Source organism: Pezoporus wallicus, unplaced genomic scaffold, assembly GCF_028554395.1.
Source record: "Pezoporus wallicus isolate ANWC-B61680 ecotype Strahan unplaced genomic scaffold, APGP_CSIRO_Pwel_v1 contig_4238, whole genome shotgun sequence".
Classification (NCBI taxonomy): Eukaryota; Metazoa; Chordata; class Aves; order Psittaciformes; family Psittacidae; genus Pezoporus; species Pezoporus wallicus.
This window is the reverse complement of record NW_026637932.1, coordinates 270,466-293,228: the sequence shown is the minus strand read 5'-3', so window position 1 is coordinate 293,228 and position 22,763 is coordinate 270,466. Positions and strand designations below refer to the sequence as shown.

The 22,763-nt window shown below is 37.3% G+C and overlaps 2 long non-coding RNA genes across 2 annotated transcripts; one reads left to right on the top strand and one right to left on the bottom strand.

Moving 5' to 3' along the window:
* Window positions 1–16,417, top strand: LOC130598661 (uncharacterized). The gene is made up of 3 exons (XR_008972049.1): window positions 1–21; window positions 1,019–1,160; window positions 16,207–16,417. It is a non-coding gene; the product is annotated as an uncharacterized LOC130598661 (long non-coding RNA).
* LOC130598660 (uncharacterized) lies at window positions 9,685–17,572 on the bottom strand. The gene is made up of 4 exons (XR_008972048.1): window positions 17,545–17,572; window positions 17,319–17,409; window positions 11,537–11,652; window positions 9,685–10,172 (listed from the first exon to the last, which is right to left on the bottom strand). It is a non-coding gene; the product is annotated as an uncharacterized LOC130598660 (long non-coding RNA).
* Between the last annotated feature and the right edge of the window lie 5,191 nt (window positions 17,573–22,763).

Here is a 22,763-nt window from a genome sequence, read left to right as displayed (position 1 = left end):
CTGCAGTCAAAAGGCTTTCAGGTATGACTAGCTAGCCCTTGCCTGGAGTGAACTTCTGCTGTAATTGTCATGGAGGCATCTGGATGTGAATAGATCCATCTGACTCAAATGTGGAAGTCTTACCTTCTTTGTTCGCCTATGTGAGCTCCACTATGCGGCTCCACTAACTACTGCTTATTAAGTGCTCCTCCTTTGGACTGAGGTTAACAGTGAGTCCAAGTACCTAACACATTTTCCCTGAGGAGGTATTAATGTATCTTGAAATCCTACTCCTTCCCTCCTTGGGCACAGAAGAATTTAACCATTGCAGGAGTATTTTGTTTTTCTGTACACAGTGGCTGAGAGGAGGACAAGGATACAGAAACATTTAGGAACATTTAATCCTGAGAATATGATTCCATAGTACTTGGCAATGTTGCCAAACAGGAAGAATGAGGATATTCGGTTAATCTGGTTATTTTGGAGAAGGCTTCCTTGCAGTAGAGTGGACCAGGATTGCTTAGGTAGCTGGAATATGAATAAGTGTCTGTGAAATAACTTGGAAACTCCTGGCAACAAATGAAACTATTCTAAATTTTAAGTCTCGTCAAGGACATACGTGCAACTCCCACACTGAATAGTGGTCATGGAAAGAAAATAAAGATCTGGGACACTCATGTTCTTTATTGTGCATGATGCTGAACATGGCAAAGAAAAAAATTCTACCCCCAGCTGAAGCAAATGATGCAATTCTGATAGACTTGCTAGAGATGACATTGCACTCGCTGTTTAACGTTGCCTCATCTTTTTACCAAATCACTCTGCAGAAAAATGTTAGGCTGTTTCACACTGACAGTTTTTAATTAGGAGAATCTGATCAGCACAAGCATTAGTTCCAGGAACTCTTAATAGGAATTAAAAAACCTGTCTGTTCCTTCAGCTAAGTACTTTTAACAGGGGGCTGTGGGGGGAACCTGCTTCTGTTCTCACTGAAACAGTGAGCAGCTCTCCTGAAATCAACTTACTGTCTGTTGCAAAGATGATTGCAGCAGAGCAAGAGCACCTTTTTAAGACTGCTGGCATATGGGCAACATGAAGAAAGCTTCACATTGTGACACACCTAAAGGAAGAGGCAAGAGATTCAATGGCTGCTTTATGGATCTCACAGCTGGACTACTAAGGTAGGAAGCGTAAGCAAGATATCATGTCACTCATAAAAGTGGAGAAAAGATGCTTCTCTTCCTGTGTGGAAAAGCTGAGATGCTGCAGTACTTTTTCTAATCCATAACTTCATATGCGGTATTTGTGAGCTTGAGCTTAAAAAAAAAACCCCAAAACATAAAAATGCAGTGTGTGTGTTTGTGTTTAGATTACAAAGGAATTTCAGATGTGTATTTTCTGCCAGCACACACCCTTGGTGCTGTGCAGCTTGACTGACTTCTGACTATTTAAAACAGAAAAATAAAAAGGTTGCTTAAGGGTTTAAAGATTAATAAGCATGGCAAAATCTTTCATAACTAGGCAACATTTTCAGGCCTCAGTGCTCATGTGTCTTTTCTGATTTTTTTTTCTTTTCTATAATTTTATTTCACTGCAGATGGGTGTGGGGTGGAACAACAGTGTCTGATGTCAGGACAGAGATTATCAGTAGAAATTAGTCAACCTTTCAGTGTTCTCACAAAGTAACAGAAGAGTCCTTTGCTATTATTTCCATGGCACAATGATGAGCAACCCCAGCTGCACTGTTCTGAGTTGTGGAGATATACAGACTCTAGAGGAGAAATACTGCATGTTTTTTTCAGGAGGTTTCAGGATATGCAGTGTAGTCCAAGTAATATCTCTTACTAAATCCACATTTGGATCTTGTATTATTTGAGAACAGAATAGACTTCTCTTTCCCTTTATCAGTTGTATGTATGGGCTTTTGTAGACACATACATGCTTCTGACATATATTCGCTGACTGGTCATGTACTCTACAATTAAAACACTTCATTCCTAAATTATTGGATGTCTTTTTGTCTTCCAGCACATCTCTGTTTTCTTTCAGAAGAGCAGTAATGCCTTAGAACTGTCAAAACCAAACAAGTTGTCATTTATGATTTTCTGTTTTGGTTGAGAGATCTAATTACTAGAATTCAGATGTGCTCTTGATCTTTTTTCCTATGGAAAATATAAAATTTGTAAAATGGAAAATTTATTTTAAAAATTGCCTCAAAACATCCCTCATGGCACATTGCTGACTTTTGTATTTAAGAGGTTTACTTTTATTAAGCAAATACAAAAAGCCACATTGAAGAGGCATAATACTAGTACTCTGTATCTCTAAATGCTGAAATTAAGTCTGTTCAGGATTTAACAAACATCCACCTTCAAAGATATCAGTCTGTTTGAACTCAGTTTAATCTACAGTAGTGTACAGGTCTAATGCATATGGAAGAAATGGCTATGCTTCTCCATACCTAAAATGATATAATATACAAAGGCTCGGTAGCTTTTATGTTGGCCAATTCTGTTGCCAATCAAAAATGTCACAGAAATCATGTCCTGAAGAGACCTAAGTCTCTGTAGTCAGTTGAACTCCAGATACTGGATGAGAGGCATAATTTCTGGATTTGGCTGAGGTTAGGTATATGTTCATGTTGGAAATATGTACACTAAAGTAATCTTAGAAAGAGATCAGAGTGAAAATATGGCTTGAAGATTAAATGAAAAGCAATAGCATTAATTTCTCTCAGACTGTTGTTAAAGGTCTTTGAGAAGGGTATACATGAAGTCTCCTAATGCAGGTTATAGTTGCACTGGGAGGTGGGGAGGAGGAAATTAAAGATGATGAGGAAGGGTGAATGAGCTAAATGTGATATAAAAGAAAGCCGAACAGTGAAATTTTTAAGTTCATTTAGTTTTGCAGAGGTTTTTGTTTGTTTGTTTTTTGAATTCCTGTGGATTGACAAATTTGCTACATTGATGCAAATTGGGTCTATTCTACCAAAATAGGACTTCTTGGGTATTTATTTTTTTTTTTTTTAATTATATATCAGAAGGATTAAGCCAGATCCTAACACTGTCCCATGCAGTTCTGTGTGGATTGACAGCCCTGCATTTGGGCCTATTGAGCATCTGTTATGAAGTTCTTTAGGTTGGGTAATATATGTGGCATAGCTACTGAAAGGCCTGTTCAGGAGAGAGAAAAAAGATCTGATTTCATGAGGAAGGTGAAGATGAAGGTAATGTTTTCTGCAGAAAAAGCTGTGAAAACAAATCTTTTATGGGAATGGCACCTAGGAGGTAGCGGGGTAGGGAGTAGGGTGGAAGACAGGCAGGATGTTCTGCAGCCAGTGCCAAACTCCCCATTGGTCCCGTGATGGTGCAAGAGGATTTCACAGCAGCCTGAGCAACTACTGCAACTTCTTCTTCCACCTGTCTGTTTAATGCAAGTTTGTTTTATGTAGGGATTTTTACCAGCTCCTTTCATACAATTTACATACCTATTAGATTAGGTTCAAGTTTCACTTGCATCCATACGGTAACCAGATGGCATGGATAAACTGTCCAAGCCTACATTCTATTCTGCACATTAATTAAAATCCATAGCAGCTTAGCTGAGCACACTGGTTGCCTGGCTCCTAGCTCCTACCACTTTCTCAGCATCATTACCTATACATAAAGGGGAACATCTCTATTAAAAGGTACTTTTCCCTAATTGAGGGTGAAGTGTCCCAGCCACAAAGAAGGGATGCTCCTGTGCAGAAGATCTGTCTCCAGAGCTGGATTATTCAGTACAACATTGGTCCCTAGATTTTTTATTCTTTTTTATTTTTTAACTTTGAAATCCTGCACTTATTCAAGAAGCTCAAAGTATTAGGAAAATGCTTCATGTTTCAGCAAATGTACAAGAGGTTCAGGGAACTGGCTAGCACATTAAACAGTTACCCTGTGGCCTGCACTGTTAAATGAAGAGGAATAACAGCAGTTATTGAAACTTGTTCTACTTTGTCACAGAGCTACTGGAGCTGCCTGAGCAGCATTGCTTGCTTTTTGGAAACCCTAGAGGAGAATATGACCTAGGAACAATCATACCTTTGTAGTCCAATTGTTCCCATGCTTGCAAAAAAAATAAAAAATGAAAAAGTGATCAGGGTAGCAATATTGTACAATGTGGCTTTGTTTTCAAGTTACTTGGAAAGTCTATATACTGTTATGCTGCTTTCAGACACAATAAAAGGCCAGTTATTAATCCTGCAATTACCCAGCCTTATCACTGCTATCCACACAGGCTGACTGTGGCTGGACTTCTAGAGGATATTGTTCTCATTACAGTGACCAAAGCAAAATTTAATTAGAGATCCGTCTTTCAAATGGACAAATGAAAAATATAAGGATTAGGAAATTAATCCTAATACTTAATTACATTAAGGTGTTTTGCCATTCTGGATGGGGGAGTTTTGATACTCTAGGGAACTCCCTCCTGTCAATTCACTTTTTAGTGACTGCAAAGCATGATTACGGGGATAGGGGGAAATGTTGTTCATGACATTAAAAATCATATCCTTCCTGTCAGCTCTGAGCATGGAACAGGAATATCTAATTAAAAGGTTTTGCTCTGGATCATATCAGTTCCTGACAGAAAACTCTAAATCCACGTTATAGGAGCAAGGCAAAATGATCTGCAGGTAACAGAAATGGAAAAAATGAATTGATAAGGAGATCAGACTGTGACTAAATGGAAGCAAGGAGGCTGAAAGGCAGCATTTTAATAAGGAAGGCTTTTGTACTGTTTTTAGGTACATTTGGGCAGATTTGTCTGGAACAATTTTATCCTGCAAACCATTTAAATTTCATTGATAAGAATGAATTTCATTGCTTCATTTAGAAACTTCGCTGTGGGTTTTTTCCCCATTTGTATAAAAATAAGAACCATCTGTAGGAAAAACAAAACAAACAAAAAAAACAACCCAGAATAAAACCCCACAAACAAAACCTAAACATAACTTGTTTGTGTGACTGCTTTGCTGTTATTGTTTAGATTTCTAGGAAACAGATGCGTGTTTTTCGTTTGGGGAAAGCATACATCTGTTCTGCCGAATTCTCTCCAGAAATCCTTAATTTTCCAGTAAGAGCTTATTCAGTTGCATTTGAAAATAAGAAACTTTTCCCTCTATCATCTGTGTGCACACCAACATGTGTTACAAGGAAAAATGGTCATTTTGAGATAGTGAGGAATTGTTTTCTCAGCAAATCTGTAAGAGTTTGCAAAGCGCTGTAGAGTAATTTAGGTTAGAAGAAGAAAAGAAGGTAGCAACAAATTTACGTTTGTAACCTGTGAAAGGATATCTGAAGCATTGGAGGTGTTTCAGTCTCATATTGAAGGGTGGTATACAATTTAATAAGGCTGAAACCAGTAAGATTGTGTAGAAATTCCTGTGTAAGGTTTAATAAAGATGTAATTCCTGTCTACAAATTGCTTAAACTGTTCAATGGAATTCTATAACAGGGATATTATTCTATGTAATGGTTTAAATATTTTATAGGTTATCATTTTCTGTTAAATTTACAGGTTTGCTCCAGAAGGGGAAAAGGGGAAGCCATTTTATGTGTTAGTCTACTTTGGGATCTACTTCAAAACAATTACATGGTATATTTTTCAATTGCTTCTTATATTGAGAAGAAATAAATACTACATCATAACTTGTAATAGCATGTGACTCATGTTCTTATGTGCCTATTTCAGGGTTTGGATTAAAGTATCTTCCATTAAGGCATCTTCCTTTCGCTGGAGGATTTTTATCTTCAGCTGACGAATGGAAAATGAAAAAAAAATGCATAGTCAGTAGTCAAATCTTAGTGCAGAAGAATCTGAGTACATCAAGAAGAGTAACCCTATTAAGTCGCTCCCCTTGGGGAGAAGATCCTACAGTAGTGATGCAGTTTGGAAATAAATTTGAAGCAGGTGGACAGAGCAGCAGGAGGGCAGTATCAGGCTAATACAGCAGGAGGGCAACTCCAGCCAGTTAGAAAAAAATGAACTGCGTGAACTGTAGGGGACTGCATATTAGAATTGCCAAGCTGAATATTTCCTACTGCATATCGTAAATAAATTAGACTTACACAGAAATGTGGGCAATGATAACTCCCCACATGGCACAAATAGCCATGAAATGAAAGCTGTCCATGCATCTCCGTTAAAGCTCTGAATGTTCAGGTGGGATGTCACTTCAGTCCCATTTAAACCTGTTGCTATAAGCTAGCCGTGTGGATAAATGTAAATGTCCCTGTTGGTATTTTTTAATGATACTGCTGGTATTGTCTACATAGCAGTGAATTTCTTTCACTGTGACAAGTACAGAACCGTCTGCTTTATATTTCCCTCTAAAGCCAGTACTGGTGCTGTGTGGTGGTGGTTGTGTGTGACTGCTAAGAGATGAGAGCACAGCAGGGAGGTCAAGGCTTCCTGGAGGAGCAGTGAGGAGGAAGAAACATCCCTGAATAAACTAGAGAGTGAAAGAGCTCTGCCAAGCTCCTGCCACAGCATGTCCAGTTGAGCCAACCTGCAGCCTCCAGACTTCTTCACTCAAGTCATGCCAGAGACTCAATGACTCAGTGTTCCTCAGTGAGCAGTGGATACAAGTAGATGCCTTGAGTTAAAAGTGAGCACCCAAGTGGCAATACAAGACTGGGAACTTCTGTGTAGTGCCAGCCTAATCGCTAACATTTCAGAAAGGGGTAGAAGAGATGGCTTTCTTAAGCCACCCTGCTATGGACTTGAAATACCCTGGCCTTGAGCATACTACCAGAATGGCACCCAGAGTAGGGCAGGTCCAGTCATCCTCAATCTTTATCTTGCCAGAATAGACCCCGGCCCCCTTGATTTGTCATGCTAGCTAGTGTATGGCTGCTTGTATTAAAATATATTACTTTTTTCATTTATCCATGCTTCTGTTGCTCTGCTTCTAGAGGTCTGTGATGTTGGCTGGTGCTCCTTGGACAGCCGTTGGCAATGACTCTGCCTGGATGCTGCCCACCTGCTTGTCTGTCCATAGATGCCTGATGTTTTGCCTGCTGTCATTCTGGCTATATCTTTTCCTTCTTCTGCGGCAGCTGGACTGGATGCAGATTGATTTGTTGCATGCAGTGCATTTCCTCCCCTGACTGCATACCTTAAGATACAAATTGCATTCTGAATTTTCCATTCCACATGGGTGCAAAACAAAGCCTATTGAATGCAGCAGAAATCTCCTACTGATTTCAAGGGAGCACTGAATCTTATTCTAAATCACTGATGCTATAGGGTTCGCCATAAAGTTTAGCTCTTTGCTCAAAATGCCACACATCTGGGAATATTTTCCAGCAAATTATATTTTCCTAGATATGTCCTTGCTGCTGTACTGAGGTTTCTTAAGACTTCTGCTTCTAGGTCTCACTTCTTTTGAATGCCACTCTTGAGAATGTGTCTTTAACAATTTCTCCCTGACAAATGTTCCTCCTCATAAAGCACACTAGTCCGTATTTCACTTTGCTGGAGTGCAAATGGCTTCCTGCTGCTGAAGAAAGTGCTCTTCCAAGGAAGACATCCCTTTAGTCTCCTGGGAATGGATCTGAATTTTTGAAAAAGCAAACTTCTCTGTTGTAGCTTTTAAAAGTTGCTGGAGTTTCTACAGATCCCTGGGGCTCCTCTCTCTCTTCCCAGTAGATTCCACAAATCAGTGAGGCACTCAGCATTTTTTATTCTCTCTTTATTCCACTGCTTCACTGAGGAGCTTGATACACAGGGAGAGTCTGCTCACAATTGAGTCCCCAGTGGGTAAAGGTCCTTCAATAGTGTTTCTTAAATAATTACAGGGTTCTATTATACAGTCTTATACAGTCTTGTACCATGTGTGCCTTTGTAATGCCTTCCTGTGAAATTCTGTGTTAACTTGTGGCGTGTCAACAACTGTCTTTTAACCATGCCTCTGGAAGAGGTTTAACACTAAGCTATAAAACATAATTTGAAAACTGACAGGCATTGTAATCTAGAGCTATGCTTCTAAAACTCTGATGTAATGAGTTGCTGTGATTAGGTTAGAGGAGGACAGCAATAGAGATGTCATACAGATTTAGGTATTTGTTTTCTATTTCAATAAAGAAAAGAATATATGACCAAAGTCAATCCATCATAACACCAGCCTTGGAGGTTTTGGGATGAGTCCTGTCAAGGCTGGAGGAGGGCAGAAATAGGATGCCAGGATAAAGCCTCAGGATGTGTTCTGGGGGCTATCAGGCAAAATAGGTGGGCAGAGCAGTTTTGTGATGCTGATACCATGCACAGACCCCAGCTCCTCCCATCTTGCAGCAACACAGCTGATGCAGAAAGCAACTACACTTGCAAAATTGAGGTGATTACATTACACTCTCAATTGTGTGGGTGTTGCTTTTCAGCAGACTCTGTTTTCAAATCACCTAAGTGATAAAATAACTTGTCTAACTAGGAAAAAGGCAAATCTTATTTAAATATAATAGTAACAAAGTTTGAGCCTTTAAGTTTTCACAAGTAAAATAGTATCTAGCAACTGAACATAACAGGGATGATCTATGCTAAACCAATTTTAGTTTTATAAAAGTCATTCATGGACACATGTCATTAACCTTCCAGCAAAATTGATATGGACTTTTGGCTGCTGCTCCAGTACCTGCTTTGCTACTTTTAGGGTACACCTTGCCACCAGGTCATGATTCTAAAGGTTTTTTTCAAGAGACTGGTGCCAACTGTCATTCATGAGCTCTGGTTGTCAGAAAGTCTCAAATTTATCTATTAATTTAGTTATTATGATGCTAAATTAGATGCAGCTTGGTCTGCGGGTTTTGGTTTTGGTTTTATTTTGGTTGAGTGGTTGGTTTGGGTTTTTTTGTGCACGGCAAGGTTTTAGTGATATGTTCACTAGTTTTAAAAACTGTGGCAGTAAATATTGTGTCAGGTAACAGTCTTAACTTATATTCTCTCTTTAACATAAGAAGCACATAAAAAAATAAAGCTTCCACAGTTGGGCTGTTGTGAAGCTGATCTAGGGAATAAAGTACCTACAGGATAGATTTACTGTTGCTCTGTGGATAACAAACGGGCTTGCACTTTTCATAATTACAAGGGGTTCTGCAGAGTGTGTTACTTCCTTAACAGGTTAAACAGTTTGAATATATTACCTCAGGAGCAAGGGTCATCTCTGCCAGATTATTTTGAAAAATGTTTTTTTGGAATCCTGTGGACACAAGGTCTAGATCATCCAAACCAGCCAAGAGAGAAATTTGGTGGTATACTCCCAAGACGAGACTAAGTAAATAGGATGGATTTAAAAACAGAACATACCAAGTTAACAACAGAACATACCAAGTTAAATACAACAAAAACCTCAAACAGGTTAAGTGGGACCTGCTCCTTTTCAAAGAGCTCTTAAAATGTAGTGGATGATTGAGGTATAGGAAACCAAGGTCCCTTTCTTCAGCCATAGGTTGACTTTATCACTTGAAAAATATACAAAATTCAATGTACTTGAAGTCAGGTTAAAAGTAATTTATATGTGTATGCTAATATGGAAATCAACCTTTCTGAAACTATTATTTTTTAAAAAAAAGAACTCCTCCAAAAATATTAATTCAATACTTTAGGAAAAAGTATTGAATTCTAAAAAGGCAAACAACTTCGAAGTCTGTTTTATTAGTGGGTTTAGAAAATTCCCCTTGTTTTCTAGATATTCCCACAATGACAAGAGAGGAAAACAGAGGTGCAGTACATTCGCCGATGAATAAGGAAAAAAAATCAAAAGTAGGGCAACAAGTCTTATACACGATTGATGAAAAACTTACCTGCTTCACCTGGCACTTCACTATTGACTTTCTATAATGTGGAAAACAATCATAACAGAAATAGTAGTATACAGTATCGGTAACTGAAAGCACCACAAATTGAGAGCAAACAACATGAAAAGAGAAAGTCACCAGTCCAGTCAGTCAATAAAGTTCACAATTTTCAAGGACTATGTTTGAATCACTGTTATTAATCAGGCTCCCAATTTACAACAGATGATATTGTGCAGTTGGTGATTGATAATCCTTTTGGGCGTAATGTCGGTTCTTCCTTGAACCATGAAGACACAGTTTGTGTGTTTTTGAGAACTCATAGATTGGTGAGCTCCACAGTTCACCAGCTGCCCAAATTACTTTCTATTGAAAAAAAAAAAAGGCAAAAAAGAAAGCTTTTATTTGGGGAAGGGGAGGAACTAATTTATACATAGTATTTCTCAGCTATTTTCTTTCCTTTTTTTTTAAGGTATGGACGTGAATTTGCAACACCCTGAACATAAACGTAAAAGCTATTAGAAGCAATTGTTCTATAATAAAACATAATGTTGTTAGAGCACAAACATCTGTCACTCATACAGACATCATCCTGTAAACCCATCTAACTATCTCTGTTTTCCTTTCTGATTATATCGAGGTAGCTTGTGGCATGACAGTGATTTGAATGACAGACATCCAACCTGGAACAGTGCTTTGCATACTCCTGTTTGTTTGCAGGGCCTCTTCAGGTTTGAAAGATTTAAATTTTAAAATTTGTTTTTATTGAGAAAAAGAACGACAAGGAAATGGTTGTTACCTTGGAACTCAGAGTCAAAGTTATTGTGGGGCTCTGGTTTTCATAAAACTTTACCAAGTTTTTAAATTGACTTTTTTGTTTTCTAATGAAAAAGAGTATGAATTATTGAAATTTAGACCGCATTTTCTATATTACAGCCATACTATACCGATACAACAGAAGAGACAACACTCAAGACACAGCTTAACTTATTCGCCTTCCTCCCATACCTTAATTACACTCTTCAAAACAGTTCTAGAACCTCTATATTAAAGGCAGATTTTTTTCCCCTGTCTTCCTATTAAGTTATTGTTAGATTTTTGGAATGCAACTTTAATAAGTTTAATCAATGAGATTTTAATTTTTCTAAGTATCCTCAACACCATAATCAAAATTGGCTAATTATTTAAAATTTCTAGACACAGAGCACTGGAGACTCCTGCATTTCAAGATAGTAAAAACTCTTTCTATTTAAAATTTTTTTAAACTTTTGTTATACATCTCTTATAACTATTCTGACATGCCTGTGGCCAATCAGACAGTTTTGTTTCTGGTTTGGGCATGACAAACTGAATACTTACATTTCCAGTCCTATTGGACCATATCTGTAGTTTCTCTGTAGTGTACCAGATATAATTGGTCACATATCCTGTATAAACAAAGCTTTCTGCCCTGAGATCTGCAATGCAGGACCAAAATACGGTCCTTTGCCAATAAAACCTCTCTTTAAGGATACCAATCTGTAAGTTGGCATTTTGCATTATGTGCTTATTTGTCAAGCAGTAAATTGATTTGTTCGAGTGAGAAAGAATAATGTGGAACCTAGTAATCTTAAACTATTGTAGTGTATGACAGGTTTAGGTTGCTTATTTTCCAAAGGCCGTGCTCTCATTTCAAATCTGTGCTCTTTGACTTGAGATCAAAAAGAAGGGGAAAAAAAGGTAATTCCTACCTGATCACTGTTTCCCTACCCTGGGTGCTCTAATCCGGTATCCATCAGGCAATTGGCATGGTCAGCTGACTTGCTGTCACAACTGCATCCATTTTCTCTCTTCTGCTTGTGGCTTTCTGCAGAGGTAGCCTGTGAAGACCAAAGAATAGTAGGTGAAGTGTTGGTGAGTATCTTGGGAAGCATCAGTTTTTTTACAAGGTAGGAGAGAAAGCTGTCTCAAGTAAAGTTACGAGGGAAAAAAATTAATTGAATGATAATAATGTTTAATCAATTTTAACTATTAGTTTCAAATAGAATATTTAATCATAAATATTTGTCCAGAATACCGGACCAACAAATATTCATAATTATATTTGACTATACTTTCTTGTCATAATCACTGATTCTTTGATAAGTGTTCCTTTTCACAGAAATAAAAAGTTTGTCTTTAAGAGTTTTTCATTTTGAAACCTGTGTTACCTTAAATCAGGTACTAAATTATTAGTTTCTGATACTTCCATAGTAATAATAAGGCAGCCTTCCCCAGTGGCTTTCCCCCTCCCAGACCTCACTGATTTATGGCAAGTTCTGGAGCACGGGTTTATGTCATATCTATTAATTATTTTATTTCTCTTATTGTTACTGTTGTAGTAGAGCATGGAGTATCTTGTTGCAAACCCTGTGGGCACTTGTTAAAAAAAGGAAAAAAAAGACTATCCTTTCCTTACTAAGTTTAAAATTACCCCATCCAAAGATAGAAACTGTGTGAGGAAAACTAAAACCATTGCACGAAATAACAACATAATAGTGAAATGATTATGCTTCCCATCAGTGAGGTAGTCCAAAATGTGAAAATGTCATCAGGTATCTTGGGAAAGACATTTTTGAAATTACAGCCAAATCTATACTTCAGCCAACAGAACTACCAAAAATGAGATGTGCTATGATTCTTTGTACAGAGAAAAATGAGGGTCTCTTAAATATCTTCTAGTCTGAGGGGGAAACTATGGAACTGCAATTTTGTGATTCAATTAAACTGCTCCATTTCCTAATTTTATTACAGGCTTTGTCAGAGGAATGGCTAAACGTCTGCTTATTAGTCCTGATCTCAATCTTTATCTCAGGAGACTTTTATCATAATGAGTGTTAATTCTATGAAATTAATTGAGAGGTTGTTATTTTCATCTCTAAATGATGTATACTTTTGATTGACTGGTCAATGACAAGTCTCTTCTCATTTTCCACTATAATAAGGCTATGAAAAGAAAAAGAAGTGGAATAGTTGGCCAATTAAGTTATACAATAATGACAAGGTCAAGCCAAAGAGAGTACATTGTGGTAGTTTACAAATTACTAAGGCATTTGGGTTTTTCATGCTCCTGACAGAAATTGTAATGAAAATAGAAAGTGACACATGAATCCATTAACTTGACAGCACAATAAAAGGGAGGAGAAATAATTTTAAGCATACAAGTATACATCAAAATAATTTGAAGGGATCAGAGACAAACCCACAAGAGATTTTTGACTCTTTCCAAAATAAGACAACACACCACAGAAAATATACGTTTCTTATTCCCTTCTAAATCTATGTCTTTTGCAGTTAGTTTCCTATATTTCAGGGAAGTTTTTCCTTGCTTTATCTCTTCAATCTGCTCTATCTCTGAGTAAAAACTTTGAGTCATGGAAAGATGGTTCTATTCACTGAAATCTTGTGATGGTGGTGTAATGAATTTGTGTTGCTTTGCCAAGGAAAGAGCAGCTCTCATCAAGAATGTGTGAAGCTGTGCCAGTAAAAAGTGACATATTTATAAATAAGGAACAATGTAGTCATATTGAACTTATGCCTGGAAACATCCTGGATATTACATCATTCTGGTTGAACTGCTTTACCCAATAGTCTTATGAGACTCATTTGTTGAAAAAGAAAGAGCAGGGCTCCTGTCTTAAAGTTTAACAAAAAAGTTGGTAAAAAAGATTTTTAACACTAGCTGTTTCCAATGTTTCCTGTAGCTAAGGTAGAATCGTACATTGTGTTAAAGAGCAATCATGAAGGACCTGTTCATTTTTATCTTCATAAAACAAGAGAATATTATTCCATCTAAACATGTTATCAAATTATGTATATGACATCTTTAGACATCTGGGGTACTCTAAATTTTCTAACAATAGAATTAGAATTGTTCATTAAGTATCTTAATATACAGTACCTGCATAGAAAGCTCATGTGAATGGATGACATTATGATCTAGCCACAATATATTAAGTGCATGGTGAAAAAAGGAAAAAAGTGAGCTTAATGCTGACTTTCCCCAAAATCCTCTCTTCAAAGATGATCCCTAGAACACACAGGGAAGCTAAGGGATATTTTAAAGTGTGCTGCATGGGAGAGATCGTTCTGAACCTGCTGTGCTATACCATCACAATTCATGCTGCACCTTCCCAGAGCCTTTCTTTTGGGCACACATTGCGATATTCCCAATGACTGTGGGTGGCATAACTCTGCCTACATCAAAGAAATCTCCAGCTGACCTGCTGAAATAACTCTTCATTCTCTTGGCACTGATGGCACAGTACAAAGGAGACAGCTAGGGTCAAGCTTCAATACTGTGTTAAAGAATATCCTCATACTGATTCTCAACTTAGGCGAATACATCAATCTTATCTGAAGACCTTAGGTTATTTTGCAAAAATAGAGCAAAACTAGTTTATTTGCAGATCTTGACCCCATCTGGTACAGCTAGGTGCTGCCCAAGGTCAGGTTCCCAAACAAGGGATCATTTATGTTTGATCACGCCAGGGAATCTGTATGGTCTTGCACGCAGCATGGCCACTGCACCAACAACCAGTTACTTTCTGAATACTCCAGACTAATATAATCATCTTCCCAGCACCATTGCTCTCTGTTGATGCCTTATGTAAATGTGATGAATTAGCCTTGCTGCTACTGTTGCAGTTATTTAAAAATAACAGGATACACAGCCTTCTGCAAGCTGAGTCTGTAACACATCCCATAGAAGCTGACACATTAGGGTGTCATGTTTCAGACTGTTCAGTTATCTCGTGTTCTTGTGATAGCAAATTTTGTAGGATTTGACACCTTGTCTTTCAGTCTCTCTCTCACTCTCATCCCTTCTTGCCTTGTCTGAATGAAGAAACTTTCCATTCTATGTCTGAGCAGATCACAGCAGATCCTTCAAGATCTTCCTTCAAGACAGCTCATGAGTTCTCTGGCTAAGGAAGAATGAATTATTGTGGATTTTTTCCTTGTTTAATTGAAAAGGCAATACATTTATTTATGTATTGTCAGCAAAATTCATCATCTTCATCCACATTTTGTGTATCTCTTCACTGAATACAGTTGCTATCCCCAAGCAGTATTTGGTAATATTTTTCTTTTAGGAGATGCTATTATCTCTAAGGAAAGGATATTAATGTGCTGTCTGCATGTCTCGTTATGAACTTGAGGACTTGATCAGGGTAAAGATCAAGTATCACAAAAGTTTACAGCTGCAATAAGTCTGATTTTTGTTTTCAGCCTGGGAAATTTCTGGGAGTTTTAAAAAAATGCATGATAAATTCTGGCCTCTGGATCACAGAATAGTTGAGGTGGGCAGGGACCTCTAGAGATCACCTAGTGCAAATACCTTCCTAAAGCAGGCTCAGACTAGAGCAGGTTGCTCAGGGCATGGTAGGTTAGATTTTAAATATCTGCAAGGCTGGAGACTCCTAATGCCCTGTTCCTACATTTGATCACCTGTACAAGGAAAAAGCTGTTTTTCTTATCTTCAAATGGAATTTCTGTTATTTCAGTTCATGCAGATAGCCTCTTGTCTTGCACTGGGCACCACTGGGAAGAGTGGCTGCAACTTTTTAACTCTCTCCATCAGATATTCATACACATTGGTTAGATCCCCCTGTGCTGCCTCTCATGCAGGCTGAATAGTCCCAGCTCACAGTGTTTCTTCATATAGCAGATGCCCCCATCCATCAATCATCATCATGGCTCTTTGCTGCTATTTATTAATGTTAGGGATCTATGTTACCAAATTAGAGACCAGTTAAGATCACATCCCCAGCAAGTCTGCCTTTCTCTGGAGAGAAAGGGACATCCCTCAAGCTTTCTAGATTGCAGAGGGTGGGATTTATACTTTTGAATGGGTAAGTTTTCCCATTAACAATTTCCATGTAAATGCTGTTCTTAAAAAACCATGATCTATATTCTGATAAACGAATTCACCCATGTTTTCCCCAGAGTAGAGAGGCATAGTTTAGGTAATACTTTTATCAATACCTTATTCAGTTGTATTTTAAAAGTAAGAAAGTACTTTTCCCTCCAAATATAGAAGAATAAGAGATAGAGTGCAAAGTCATCTTGTAGCGATAAAAAATGCTTCAACTGGCAAAAGAGTTGGTTTGCAGTGTTCCTAAGACATATACTGATGGCAATAATGATCTGTCACAACATATATCTTCAGAGTAATTTCCCTCATACTTATCCCGATGTCAGAAACTTAATACAGAAGAAGGTATGAGTAGAACAGCAGATAGCAGAATCACTTACACAACCCAAGCTTTCTGACTCTTAGTCTTCCTGCTGAACACTGTCCTCTTGTAGTCATTCTTTGAATTATTTTTTCATAAATAGCGTTAGCTAGATGCTTACTGAATACTCAATTGTGTTTTCACAGCTACTGGACTGCAGTAAAGAATATTCAATCTCCTAAGCAAGGCTGATAAAGAATGCAAAAAGGAAGCGCATCTCAATTCTCTGTCATTGCTGGCTTCTTGAGCATGAGCTGACACACACCATGGACTTAGAAGATACAATGATTGAATTGTGCAGGGTGGAGGGAAAACATGTTGGAATTCTATAATCCTACAGTGTCCCTAGCAGTGACTAATATAAGACATTAACATTCACTATGAATTAGAACTCATGGTTTAATTTGTTAAAGTTGTTTTGTCTCTAAAACATGTTTTATAGGATTTTTTTTTATAAATAATAACAGAATATGGCATAAAACAATGTCACAAGCCAGTGTCACTGTACAGCATGAAGTATAATCGATGCATTGTGACAGAGAAGGCAAAAAGTATGCCCAAGGGCAAATTTCTCACAAAATTGACTAACAGGATAGCAAAAGCCATGGAAAGAACTGGAAACACTGCTTACGATAGATATTTTATTTATATTCAAATATTCTGCCACTTTTGTACCCTCACTGAGCCTAACACACAATATTTGCAAAAACATCTGTTTCTCCCATTCTTCTGCTCAGGACTCTTTATTGCTATTTTCTTGTCCCACATACAATCAGTAATTTTAATTATTTCTATTATCATGTACTCAGTCAGCTAAGAGTTGAGTTTCAGTAGATTAGACTGAATCCAGTTTGCTTTCATTATTTTCTCTTTGTTTCACTTATTGCAAATTGTTCTCTGTGGTGGTTATTATTTTTCATTAAGTTCTTTGGATTCTATGAATCCTTTCTTGGAATACCCAACAATGCACATTTTAAACTAAGTCTGTTTTTGCTAGTTATTCCATGCCTTTAGTTTTCACTGAAAAAAACACAGCCCAAATAACAACATGGTCTAATTCCTCTATTCTAAAAACTAATACTCAGTACCCATTTTCCTTAAGCATCACTGGGGATGATGGACTGGCAGGAGAGATGCCTGCCTTCCTCATGCAACTGTTTTACCATATTTCTTTCTTCTTCTCTGCTACAATAGGATTTATTGATATTGGAGATGACTTTTTTTTAACCTTTTCATGCAAAGTTTGTGCATGCATTACCTACCCCTTGCTTACAATGTGGTGTGAGCCTAAAAAAATTCATCTGGTTTCCTTAGCAGGTAGAAGTGCAGATGCGGCTTGGCCACAGTCCCTGCTACAAAAGGCAACATAAGACCCTCAAGTAAAGCAATGCCTCTTCTGAGCCCTTCATGTTGCATTCCCAACAAACAACGTAGAAACTGCCACGGATCTTTTACTTTTCCCCAGGTATGTGAGATATATGAACCTTTGTGGCTGTCCTCTTCCTTTATGTGATTGCTTTCTGAGTGCTAAATGGCTGTGTCTATACATCCTGTTTTATCTGCTTTTGAAGTTCAGCAGGCCTCTATGCACCTGCTGCCTAGCTGCAAAAGTTTCTGTGTCATCAAACTGATTTCTAGAGCTTGACACCTCCCCCTCTTGAACTAGTGCAAGACAAGGGGCCTGGCAGTCCCCTGCATAACTCATAGCCTAAGCAGGAGTCTCTCTAGGCTGTATTCACATGAGGGCTGGTTCCTCAATCAGACATCTTTAAACAAATTACTCCACTAATATGTTGCAAGTCCCTTGCCGATCTTATAAAAGATCAAAATTCCCATCTTAGCTGCCAGGGGTTTTTCTTAGCATAACTGATTTGTTTCAGTCTGTTTATCACAAGCTTTACATCTACTATTTAAAACAGAATTTAAAGTACACAGGTTGTTTATAAAATATCTTTTGCAAAGTTGGAAGGCTTTGGTGCAAAATACTGGGTCATTGCTTATTCTCCAAGCAACGAAACTTCCCTCAACGGGTACGGCACCCGTTGTCATAGCTCTCATGGATTTCTGTCAACCCATATAATAGTAATTCAATATCTGTAACAAGAAATAAGAGGTAAAGATGCATTCTATGTAAGTGTAGTAAAAAGTCCTCAGAAATAATTGGTTTAATTAAGGAAGTTGAACGAGTGCAATGGCAATGCATAGCTTTATCTTGCTTCAGAGCAGAGACAACACTGACTGGTGAGAGCTAGCACAGCAGAAGTCATTTCAGATAAATAATGAATGTCGCCATTGAAAAAATTATCTTCTGTGTGACAAAGCATGAATGGAAACTCAGTGCAATAGAAGTGGAAGAGAGCAGATTCAAGAGCACAGACGCATTTCCATGCAGATATTGCTACTGTTTTGATGTGAGGGAGTTTCAAGTAACAAGTACTGGGTGTGCCAGTAATGATTCAACTCAGTCCCTTTCTTATCAAACTGCAAAATGAGGTCATTGGAAGCAAGGAATGGACAAATGATGGAACTTCCCTGTAAACACCAGAGAATCTTGATTACACTTTCAGCTCAAGGCACATTCAAACTTATGAATGCATTGAGACCTTGAATGCAGCTTGGCTACCCCAGATGTGCAGAACTGGCCAGGAGATGCTGTGAGGTGTACAGTGGAAAGCACCAAATTCCACACACTGGAATGCATGTGTAGAGGAAATACACACATTTTTATAGCTGTTTGAGATACTTTAGCTTTGCACTGGTATTCAGTAGTTAATGTTAAATAGAATCTCTAAAACTTGGAAACTATTTTTTTTTTCAAATATAATACTTTGCTAGTTCAAAAGCACAACTGCCTTTTTTTTTCTGATTGTATTCTTCCTCCTTGAAGGCCTGCTGTTAATATTTCATTATCTTTTTAATTGTCCACATATATTGGCTTAAAAACTGAGCTTGTGAAACACTGGTCTTTAATTCATACTAATTGCAACAGAATGATAGCATAATCATAACATAGCAAGAATGGGAAATTTGTATTTATTAGATCAGGTCAGTGCTGTACAGCTGCAAGTAAAAGTCTCTCAAACTTGCATCACTTCTCCCAGGAATTACTGCTTTGTTGGCAGCAACTTGCACAAAAGAAAACCCAATTGCTATGGGATTCTTTTAACCAGGAGTGCCATTGTAATGCAATAAAGTGCTCTGCAAAAGAGAAGTAGATGGGTCAGTGTTGTCTGAAGGACCAGGCACAAACATTAACTTTCGAATTTCCTAAGCGAGTCAAAACTGATAGTGATGGGCTAATTTACAAATGTGAGTTTCTGACAAGATGTTCAATTTATGTCCCATAAACTGTGCCACTTGGTAAGAGAGAAATAGATAAGAAAGGGCAGGAGGGAGTGTTTAAGTTTCTATGTCTCTTTAAAGGGGAGGAAAGGGCAATTTAACTTTGAGAGTGTGCTAAGAGGGTTAATTCAGGAGAAGTTCTGCAATTTATTCTCCTTCTCTGTAATGTCGGACCTTAGGGCTTAGTGTAATGGAATGTGATTTAGAGTTCTGAATGTGCTAATTTCGTAATTCAGGTGTCCTGTGGAGAGGCTGTGTTCATGCCAGCTGTCTGGGGAATTAAATGCAGCTGATTTGTGTTGGGGAAAATGTGCAGTTTGCTTCAGGCCAAAATTGTTGTAAAATTTAAACCAATGTATTTTTTCTCTCTCCTTAATTTAAAGTATGGGATACAAGAGGGCCTGAGGGGAATTACCAAGGGCTCCCACATACATCCTGGTGTTTAGTATAGAAAATTTTTGTATTGTTAAATTATAACACTTGATAACCAGCATAAACGAGTTTTATTTGTAGCACAGCTCTTCTATTTTCCTTTACTTTTGCCTTGCTTTGGGTGTTCCATCTTCGTCAAACACTAATTACAGTAGGATTTTGAGTCTCATGCTCTCTGCAAGCATGAGATGTCAATCTAATGGCCAATTTCTTTGTAAGAAACTGTTGTGTTAAGTATCAATTTGATTTTCTTCCACAATAAGAGATGTGGGGTGGGAAAATGGTTTCCATAATATTCTTGAGTCAAACTGAAGATTTGTTGATATTGCTGTGAAATTGTGAGCTGACAGTGCCTGCCTACTGTAAGGGGTATGCTCAAGTGTTAGCTCAACAATGTAAGCCAAGTTTGCCAGGTGAATAACACGGCTCTGAATTATTTATTTATTTATTTATTTCAAAGTGTATCCTCAGGATATTACAAAATGTAGTTCTGAGAAATAAAGAGCCATGTCTTAGGCTTATGTAAATCAGAGTTACTCCATTTGCTTCAGTGAAACTATGCTGATTTATGCCAGCTAAAGAGATGGACCACTGTTCCTTAGACTATAAACATGCTTGTTGCTTTACAAATGATTCTGCATCTAAATGCCATTATCACACCGTAACACCTGACCTGAGAGGTGAAATGGGTTACTTTTATTGAAATCAAAACAATTATATTTCTATCTTTACTGGTTTCCTTCAGCTGCCTTGGGAAAACATTTTAGAAAAGCAGGAAGGTGAAGTTGTCTTTTTGTACATTCTTGCAAGAGTACTGCCTTTTTGAAATACAGCAAAGACCTCTTAAATAGAAATGCTGGTGAATAGCAAATGAAAGGTACCTGGTTTGTTTTTAACTCCATCTTCAACTTAGTCCCTTTACCATGCCTTTTTGGAGACAAGTGTAAGTAAATTACTTCAGGTCTCTTAATATTAAATACAAAATGCTGAGTGGACAGAAAACTTAAAAGATGTTAATAGCAAAGCATGATGAATACAAGGATTTACCCAAACCAGCCTATGGAAGTATGCCAATTTAGCCTTTCAACGCAGGATATCTTTGTCCATTAGACACAACATGTTATGATCCATGTGATTTTGGATAGCAATAGTCTGTATTTGTTGGTTTTGCTAGAGAAGAGTTTGCAGCAAGTCCAGAGAAAGCAGTATGTGGAAGTGATGGATGTTCTTCAAAGTAACATTAAGATCAGTCCATGTTATACACAGAACAGATACAAGTTGATTTTTGCTTTGTTCTGTGTAAGCGTGGCTTAAAATATTTTCTACATAAAATCCTTTTGAGAATGCCAGTATGTATGGGGTGTGAGAATGTGGGTAGATACTAATATTCCAAGTCATATCTGACAGATAAAATTTCATTTCTAAAAGGGCAATGCCTGATACTGTGATACAAACAGCTTGTTTCAGAGTGGATAAAATAAAAGATGAAAGTTCCCCTTAATGGAAAACAAAATTGTTTAAAATTACAAAATTATTACTCTCTGACTTGACCATACTTCAAAGCTTTGCATGCTGATACATTCAGTTCCTGCCTTTTTCTTATTCAAAGTCCAAGAAGCTTTTGATATAATTCATCCACTTCCTTCTGTATTGCCCATGACTTTTGAACTTAGTATTGGTTTAAAGTAATCTGGGCATAATCCTCTTGTTGCTACTTCATAGTTAAACTATCCAGTTAATAGATTAAGCAGGTAGCAGGTACAAGCTTTTGCTCATTCTTATGGGCACTGCTTTCACAACCTGGACCTGCACATTGTTGTTTTTTTTGGCTGAGACTTTTTTTTTCCAAAGCTGCAGGTTCAACACATATATTTGGCAAACTCATTTTCTGTGTTCAGAGAAGAATTCTAAGAAAGCTGTATCTTTTCACTTTGACTTTTAAATAAGAATTATTTATTAATTAAATTAGAATTCATTTAAATAAGAATTTCTGTGGGTTTTTTAATCAATAACAAAAACAATTCTTCCCTAACCTTTACCATAAACATAACCAAACTGTCACATTTGTAATGAACATCTTCCCTGTTTCTAAATTGTTATTGAAACACTTTCTGCAATGTGAGAAGACTGTCAATCAACTGTTATTGAATAAAAGCTTATCTACAGGATCACCAGAAATTAATCTGAATTAGGCATTAAATTAGTGGAGCTAACTCACTCTAAGAGTTTATTGTGGACACATATTGAAAATTAAATTGGCGTTAATTTGATTTGATTTCCTTCACAATATAATAACACTTTGTTATATCACTTTCTACTGTAATCATATCAAGCATTCTAAATGGGTAAAGAAATATGCTGTACAAAATAGTACTGGTTATTCCAGGAGCATCATTTTGGTATTTGGTTATCATTAAATTAAGGATACAGGGAACTACTTGGGGTAATAAGCTATTGAATGTGAATCATAATGCAAAATGTGAAATTGAGGTCTTGACCACTTTGTGTAAAAGTATGTCAAGACTATATCTCCTAACTGCTATTTCTGTTTCCACTGGGGAATAATTTTCCTGCCTGATTCCATTTTAGTGAGTTCTGAGTTTCACACCAGAAGCAGTTTTATTTCCATTTGTAATGTTTGAATAAGTGAAGTTTGTAAGTCATTCTGGTATCTTCAGAAGAAAATAACTACAGAAGAGCAAACTTATTTCCAAGACAGACACTGGATGTCATGACAAAACAACGTGGTAGAAGAAAAGATGGCTTGTTTCCGACATGTGAGTTCATCAGAATATAATTGTGTTAGATGTCTCATCTGCAAATCAGATCATAAACTTAATCGAAGCCTTTTTATAAGAACTAACACATTTTGCCTTGAGTCAGAAATTTGCTGTTGCTACCATTGGTTATGCCCAAGGATTGTTAACAT